This window comes from Amblyomma mixtum, chromosome 5, assembly GCF_055824585.1.
Source record: "Amblyomma mixtum isolate Tamu chromosome 5, ASM5582458v1, whole genome shotgun sequence".
Lineage (NCBI taxonomy): Eukaryota > Metazoa > Arthropoda > Arachnida > Ixodida > Ixodidae > Amblyomma > Amblyomma mixtum.
Window position 1 is genome coordinate 26107396 of NC_143016.1, and position 6664 is coordinate 26114059.

Consider the following 6664-nt stretch of genomic DNA (forward strand, 5'->3'; position numbering starts at 1 on the left):
CAAACTTGGGTTGGGAGCACGCACCTTTAACTATAGCGGCGACTTTCTGTCGGATAGAAAGGCCTACTTTCAAGAAGGAGGTCTTCACTCGGACGACTTCCCCCTCGGCAACAAGGGTACCCAACAGGGGTCATTCCTCTCACCCTTTCTCTTCAACCCCCACCAGCCATCGAACTCACTATTCGCGGAGTCTTGATTCCTCAAGTACCCAAAATTAAACTCTTGGGCTAATGCTACAGGAACACGGCTTGAATGGCGACGCGATCTAAAGACTTCAGGGAACCTCGCAGCAAATTATGCGACTCATTCGCCGCATTAGTAACCACCACTCGGGCATGAGGGAAAGCATTACTAACCGTTGAGTACAAGCCTGCGTGATCAGCCGCATAGCTTACATATGCCGTTACCTACATTTCAAGTCAGGCGAAAAAGAGAAAGCGGGAGCCATAATCATATGATGCGTCGAGCAAGCAGTAGGGCTACCCATCCCATCCACAGCGACTGAGAAAGTGTTAGGCATCGGTCTTCATAACAACCTAAGTGAGATTATTGAAGCGGTGACCATCTCGCAATACGAACGGCTATCGGCCACACCAGCAGGCAAACCCATTCTGTCCACACTAATTATAACATACGAACGACAAGGCGGATCAACAACTGACCTTCCCAAACATATACAACAGCTTCTGGTCATTCCTCCAATACCTCGGAACATGCACCCAGATTTCCACGCTGAACGTCGTGCAAAGAGAGCCAATTGTTGGGGAAAACGTTTTCTTAATGACACCTCTGTAGTACATGTAGATGCAGCAGATTCCTCGGCTTACAAGATGGTAGCTGTGGTCACCACAGATCATGATACAATTATAATTGTGGGCACAATACGTACTAAGCACACGCATTTGGAGAAGAAACAGCCGTTGCTCTAGCCACTGCGGGATCCTCGGCAGAAACCATTGTCAGCGACTCAAAACTGGAGATGCATAACTACACGTTGGGAAGAATTTCCCCACAAGCAGCAGGGATTCTGCAAAATTCTCAGCCCACGCGGCGTATTCGCCTGATCTGGACGCCTACTCATGCCTCCCATGCTGGTAATGAGGCGACTCATAACCTAGCTCGAGAATTGTCCCGCCGAGCTAGGTCGTGTAGACCGCCCGCCCTATACTCCGGCGTGGATAGGGTGTTTTATTACAGAGAAATGCAGCACTGCAGGCTTGCAAAACTCAGGCTCCTTTCAGCAGATAAAACGCTCTTCAAACGACAAGCCTAAGCCCGGCGTAAACTTCAAACTAACACCTATTCAAATCCCCAATTGCGCACCTTCTATTCGGAAAGACTCTACTGAGACAAATGCAAAAATTAGGATAGCAAAACCGATCTAAATCATATGATCTGGAACTTCCTGCTGTGCCTACACGCGAGAGTCACTTCATTACCGACTCTGATCATTGGGAGAGACTTATGCACAACTCCGACCCGGGGACACAGATCAAGCTCCTGCACCCGGCTGAAGACGCTGCCGCTACCCAAGCAGGGAATTCCAGGGGTGATGTGCGTACCTTCTTTCAGTTTGAAGCCATTTACACAATCATAGAAAAACTATATATATATATATATATATATATATATATATATATATATATATATATATATATATATATATATATATATATATATATATATATAGCGAAGTATACGCTTCGTTAAAGGAAACATATTTATTCTACTCGACGTTTCGATCGGAAGACCGACCTTCTTACCTGTGTAGGGATGACCTGTGGATGGGATGACTCCTGAAGAAGGTCGGTCTTCCGATCGAAACGTCGAGTAGAATAAATATGTTTCCTTTAACGAAGCGTATACTTCGCTATATATTCTTATAAGCAGTCTAGTACTTCACGCTTTCGCAACCTATATATATATATATATATATATATATATATATATATATATATATATATATATATATATATATATATATATATATATATATATATATATATTATGCGGCCCGGCCTTCTTCTGGGACGTTTCGGCCGCGCATGCGCACGCACATGCATGTGTCTGTGTGTGTTTTGAGAAGGCACCAATTACGAACAAAAGTGAGCTATTCAAAAGGGTGATGACGTAGCTGCTCATGAGATACCTCCTGTACAATACACTTCTCGCTGTGCCTTTCCCTATGACCATGACCTTAAGACCCTTCGGAGAACAAAGTGTTGGCCTTTCAAGAGTCGGGTCAAGCTCGCTAATGGGCTGCCGCGCTTATCGCCACCGCCACTCGGCTTTCTCTGAGTCATCAAGCTTTGTCCAATGTATATCTGAGTCATATGTCGCTTTTAGAGCGGGCGATGTGCGGAGACTCGAAAGAGTTTCTAAACGGTTCTTAACGGATCCTTGTTTGCGGTTGGCTGAACGAGATGAGCTCATCTTCTGATGCCTCCAATTTACTTTCAAAGAAGCTCGTGATGTAGGAAGCCCCTTCCTTAATTTTTCAACCCGATAATCCTGAAGTGCTACTCTTTCGTAGCGATGGCTCCATGAACGCGGGGCGGCCGCAAGCGCTTTTTGAGGGGTCGATTTCGCCCCCTGCAAAATCACTCAGGCAAGAGCGGAGCGGATTGAAAATGCGCGACTGCAGAAAGGCTCTTTCAGCAATAGGAAAAGCTAGAAATTGATAGGGAAAAGGTACCGAGTAGGTATCGAGCTTGAGGATCGAGCCATTTAGGAGTGGTTTTCACGAAGATGTCTTTGTGAAATTGGCACAGGTTCTATACTTTTTGGGAGCGTTTCTATAAATGCAGAAAGAAACTTTATCCACAGACTATTTTTGCCTGAATGACAAAGCACTGAACGGAACTTTCCTTCACTCTTCTCTCGCGCTTCCTTCATCCCCCTCCCCACTTGTGGGGTAGCCAACTGGGCACTGCCTTGTTTACTTCCCAGCCTTTCCCTTCCTCTCTCTCTCCATTCTCCTTCCGGAAGAAGGTCACGGGCTTCGATCGTTACCGTTGGGGCCTTAGTAACCCAGTCAGTGAGTTCAACCACTTCGTTTTCTCCCTCCAAAATTAGTAACCATTATTTTGGGAGCATCGACGATAACTGGCATTTTCTCCGGCGGCAATGTAGTCGTGCGCTTCCAGCAAGCTGATCGCAGCTTGGTTTCATCAGTGAACGACGGAATCCGCGTCACGTTCAAGGGGAGCATAGATGGAACTAAAGCGCCGTTTGGAACGTCATCTCGGGTCGATATTACCTGACAGACTTTAACGTATTCAAGACTTTCCGAGTTTTCATGTGTTCACGTAGGATGCTGTGCTCGAATACTACGCAGGCGTTGCGAGTCCATTGATGCACCCTAACGCTAATTTTTTTCCACTTTAAAAATCACCGTGCATAACGTTAGACTACCTTGCAAATATCACGCAGATGAGCGCACATTTTACACCTCCGTGACGGCATCACTGCATCGCTAATTCAAGTGGCGGTAAATTTCAGTTTGTCTCAGTTCACGTAAACAGAGAAAAAGTGTAAGCACTCACAGTTCTTATAGCAGAACGTTGCAATGTTCAGTGTGTGGAACGCTCCCAGCGTGGGACAAGGACACATAATTACCACAAACCGCACGATGCTACCAGTCTTGCAATCCATGTTTGATGAGTTACCTCACCTTTTTAAAACCCCAGATAGCACACAGCTTCAATGCGGAAAAAAAATTAAAGGGAATACAATTTGGGTATCATGAAATCGCGTTTGCTACCGGTTATATAGAGTAGCAATAGAACAGCAGTACTGCGTTATGATTATTTTGTTAGATTGGCTGTTGTTGCTTTGTACGCTCTAAAGCAATCTTAACTTGTATGTGTGTTTGTGCAATTTACATCGCGTAAAAACGGCACCAAAGGGGCAATTTTTCTTATATTTATAACCTGTACACGAGCTGAGTTCACGTCACGGACGATATCATTTCTTCGTCTTTGGTTGCCAGCAGTACTTTCGCAGGAGATGTAGCGGCATATGCCTATTCGAGATATTCTCGCGACTGAAACTTCAGTGTTCCCGTTATCAGAACTTACGCTCGATTTGGATGCGCACACACACGCGCTGCGTCGTATTAGCAGCGACCTCGGCTATTCGGCGGAAGAGTCACGCCGGCCTTGACCACAGCCACTGTTTCCTTTCTTACGCGACTCTCCTGGAGTCTCCGCAGGAAGATGTCGCCATTGGGCAGCATTTAGCGGCCCTGTCCTTAACAATTAACCGGGAGACGGGCACAATGCAGGAGCTGCCGGCTCCTGGGAGAAATGCTGTCGGCGCACCGGATGTCCGCGTACGTGCGACAGCCTCTTTCTGTAGCGGCGGCCACAAAGAGGCGCCAAGCGGTTTCCGCTGCTGATTGCTGCTAACCAAGACGCTGCTGCTGACTCTGAGAGTTTTGATTTTCAGTACTTCGCGAGAGAGAATCCTCAACATTCTTTCGCCTGAGAAACGATGCACTCAGCGAGGTACTGCACGCTTTTAATGGAATGCGGCTTGATATGGCGGGATTTCAGGGGCAATGAACCGGGTATAAAAAAACAGCAGAACAAAAACCACAGTCGTAATGGGTTCGCAACAGGCAATTAGGGCTTTTTTTTTTAAGAAGGAATCAGGTTCCACCTTGCACGATCGCAGTCACGGATTGTTTGCTGTATTTGTTGCATATCTGGCCTTTGGCAAATACACGTTGGTTCTTGGGCTTCAGAGTGACTGCTGACGAGTCGTACCTAAATTTTAATATCATGCAAATAAAAAGCCTACTTGAAACCTTGTAAGGAATCAGGCTGGTTTGTCTGCGACAATTTTGCGGTCCTCTAATATCGCAGTAGCCGCTTTGTAATCATGCACGCTTGTTCTTATTAATTCCAGACTGACTTTAAAAGTAGAAAATATTTTCAGGCTAGGTTGCACCTACTTCTATGGGACAGTCAAAAAACCTTCACAATTTAATTCTAGAAAAGCTTAAAGGTATAAATACACAAGAAATCAGCATATTTATATTATAGTTAGGAAGGCTTAAGGAATGTTTAGCGCAGCTAACAAGGCACCACACTTTCAAACTCCTTAAAAGCTTACAGAAGAAAGGCAAAATGAACAAACACCGGACAATGCAAAAAAAAAAAATTCTTCCAGTGCATAGCGCATTTACATACAGATCTACAGCCAGTACAACCGTCTCTTTTTGCTTTCAATAAAAGGACAACAAGAAAGTTTATGTAGAACAACAGAGAGCGAAAAAAAAGCGTGTAAAGTTGAAAAGGCTAGATGGCATATCCTGGTGAACGTTCGATAAACTTACCAATATACTTTGAGGGAACCCTTTTTACTCGGGGGCTTTGCATGTTTATTTCCGCACACATAAATAGCAAGTAAAGATCTGATGTTATTTATTTAGCCGCTTGGAATGGGCGGTTACGTTTTCTGTTCCCCTCAAATTCTCGAATCCTTTGGTGCATGGAGCGCTAAGGAGGTCGACCCTGTGAGTGGCAAAGAGAAAAACCATAGCTTTTTTTTTTGACGTTGCTGCATTAGGAGGAAAATTGTGCAAAGGCAACGGAGAGATCTCACAAACGGGGAAAAAAAAAATTAAAGGTCTTTCGAGGTCCACACGCCAGTATACAAACGCGTCGCAGGAGACCTTTACGGGGCGTCTAAAAACAGAAAATAAAAATTGATGTGTAGAGGAGGTGGGTAGTTTGGAAGGCAGTTTTACAAATTATTTGTGTGTACGTTGACAAGGTGTGCAAACACATTAAAGTTCAGGTGTATTTTTTTACGCTAAATATATATGTAGCGCGCCGGAACCGAGGCACCATGAGTCAGATAGTTATCCTTCAAATATGCGGATGTCTTCTTCCATCTTCTTTAGCAACGTGAGCACTACGTTGATGAGGCAAGCGTGGCATAATCTGCCCGACCACACCATGCGCAGTTCTTCATACGCACATATTAATTACAATAAAGTACAGAGCATGGGCCATGCAGCCCGCCGGTGTTATGTTTGCCGTACGCAATCAAAACTGATGTGGTATAAACACAGTCTCAAAACTTTTGTACTAAAGAAAGATACTCACTCAACGCAGAATATATCTCCCAAGTTAGCCGGTGGCAGTGCCAGCTCGTTGTTTAGCCAAGAGTGCCGAGACTGTCACAAAGCTGGAGCAATCTTTCCCAGAAGCGCCGCCACAAGAAGCGCGTGGTCACCACACTCGAGAATCCGTTACGTGCACAGGGGTCGCCCAGAAAGCGAGTATCCGAGGGCTGGGTTGTGCCGACAGGTGGGCTCCTGGCCTCCTCGGTGGAGGCGCGCACGCAACGGCGCTCTCTGCACGAGCTCCGAGAGCGATCCACCGCCCCACCAGAGGATGACGAAACCAAACTTCGCCTGGACACTCAGGGGGCGGCATGCATCAGCGCCCGCACCTCGGCAAATGCGTTACGCGAGGAGCACGCGTTTTTTCGCCTTCGTCCGGCGTCCGTGCAACGGCAGCAGCGGGCGGCGGCAGAGGCGGCGACTCACCGGGAGGAGACCGAGGGTGAGGGTAACGTGGAAAGTGCGCGCGCTTCGAACAACACCTGGGAGTCTGGAGGGGAGGCAGGGCAACTACTGGGCGAGAGGGCT

The 6664-nt window shown here is 46.4% G+C and overlaps 1 protein-coding gene across 1 annotated transcript in view; it reads right to left on the reverse strand.

Moving 5' to 3' along the window:
• Positions 1-6455, reverse strand: part of LOC149341558 (uncharacterized) — a 125058-nt gene extending 118603 nt beyond the window's left edge. Inside the window, exon 1 of the mRNA XM_089541992.1 lies at positions 6117-6455. The gene's annotated coding sequence lies outside the window, so the exon portion shown is untranslated. The remainder of the gene's footprint in view (positions 1-6116) is intronic.
• Positions 6456-6664: the final 209 nt, after the last annotated feature.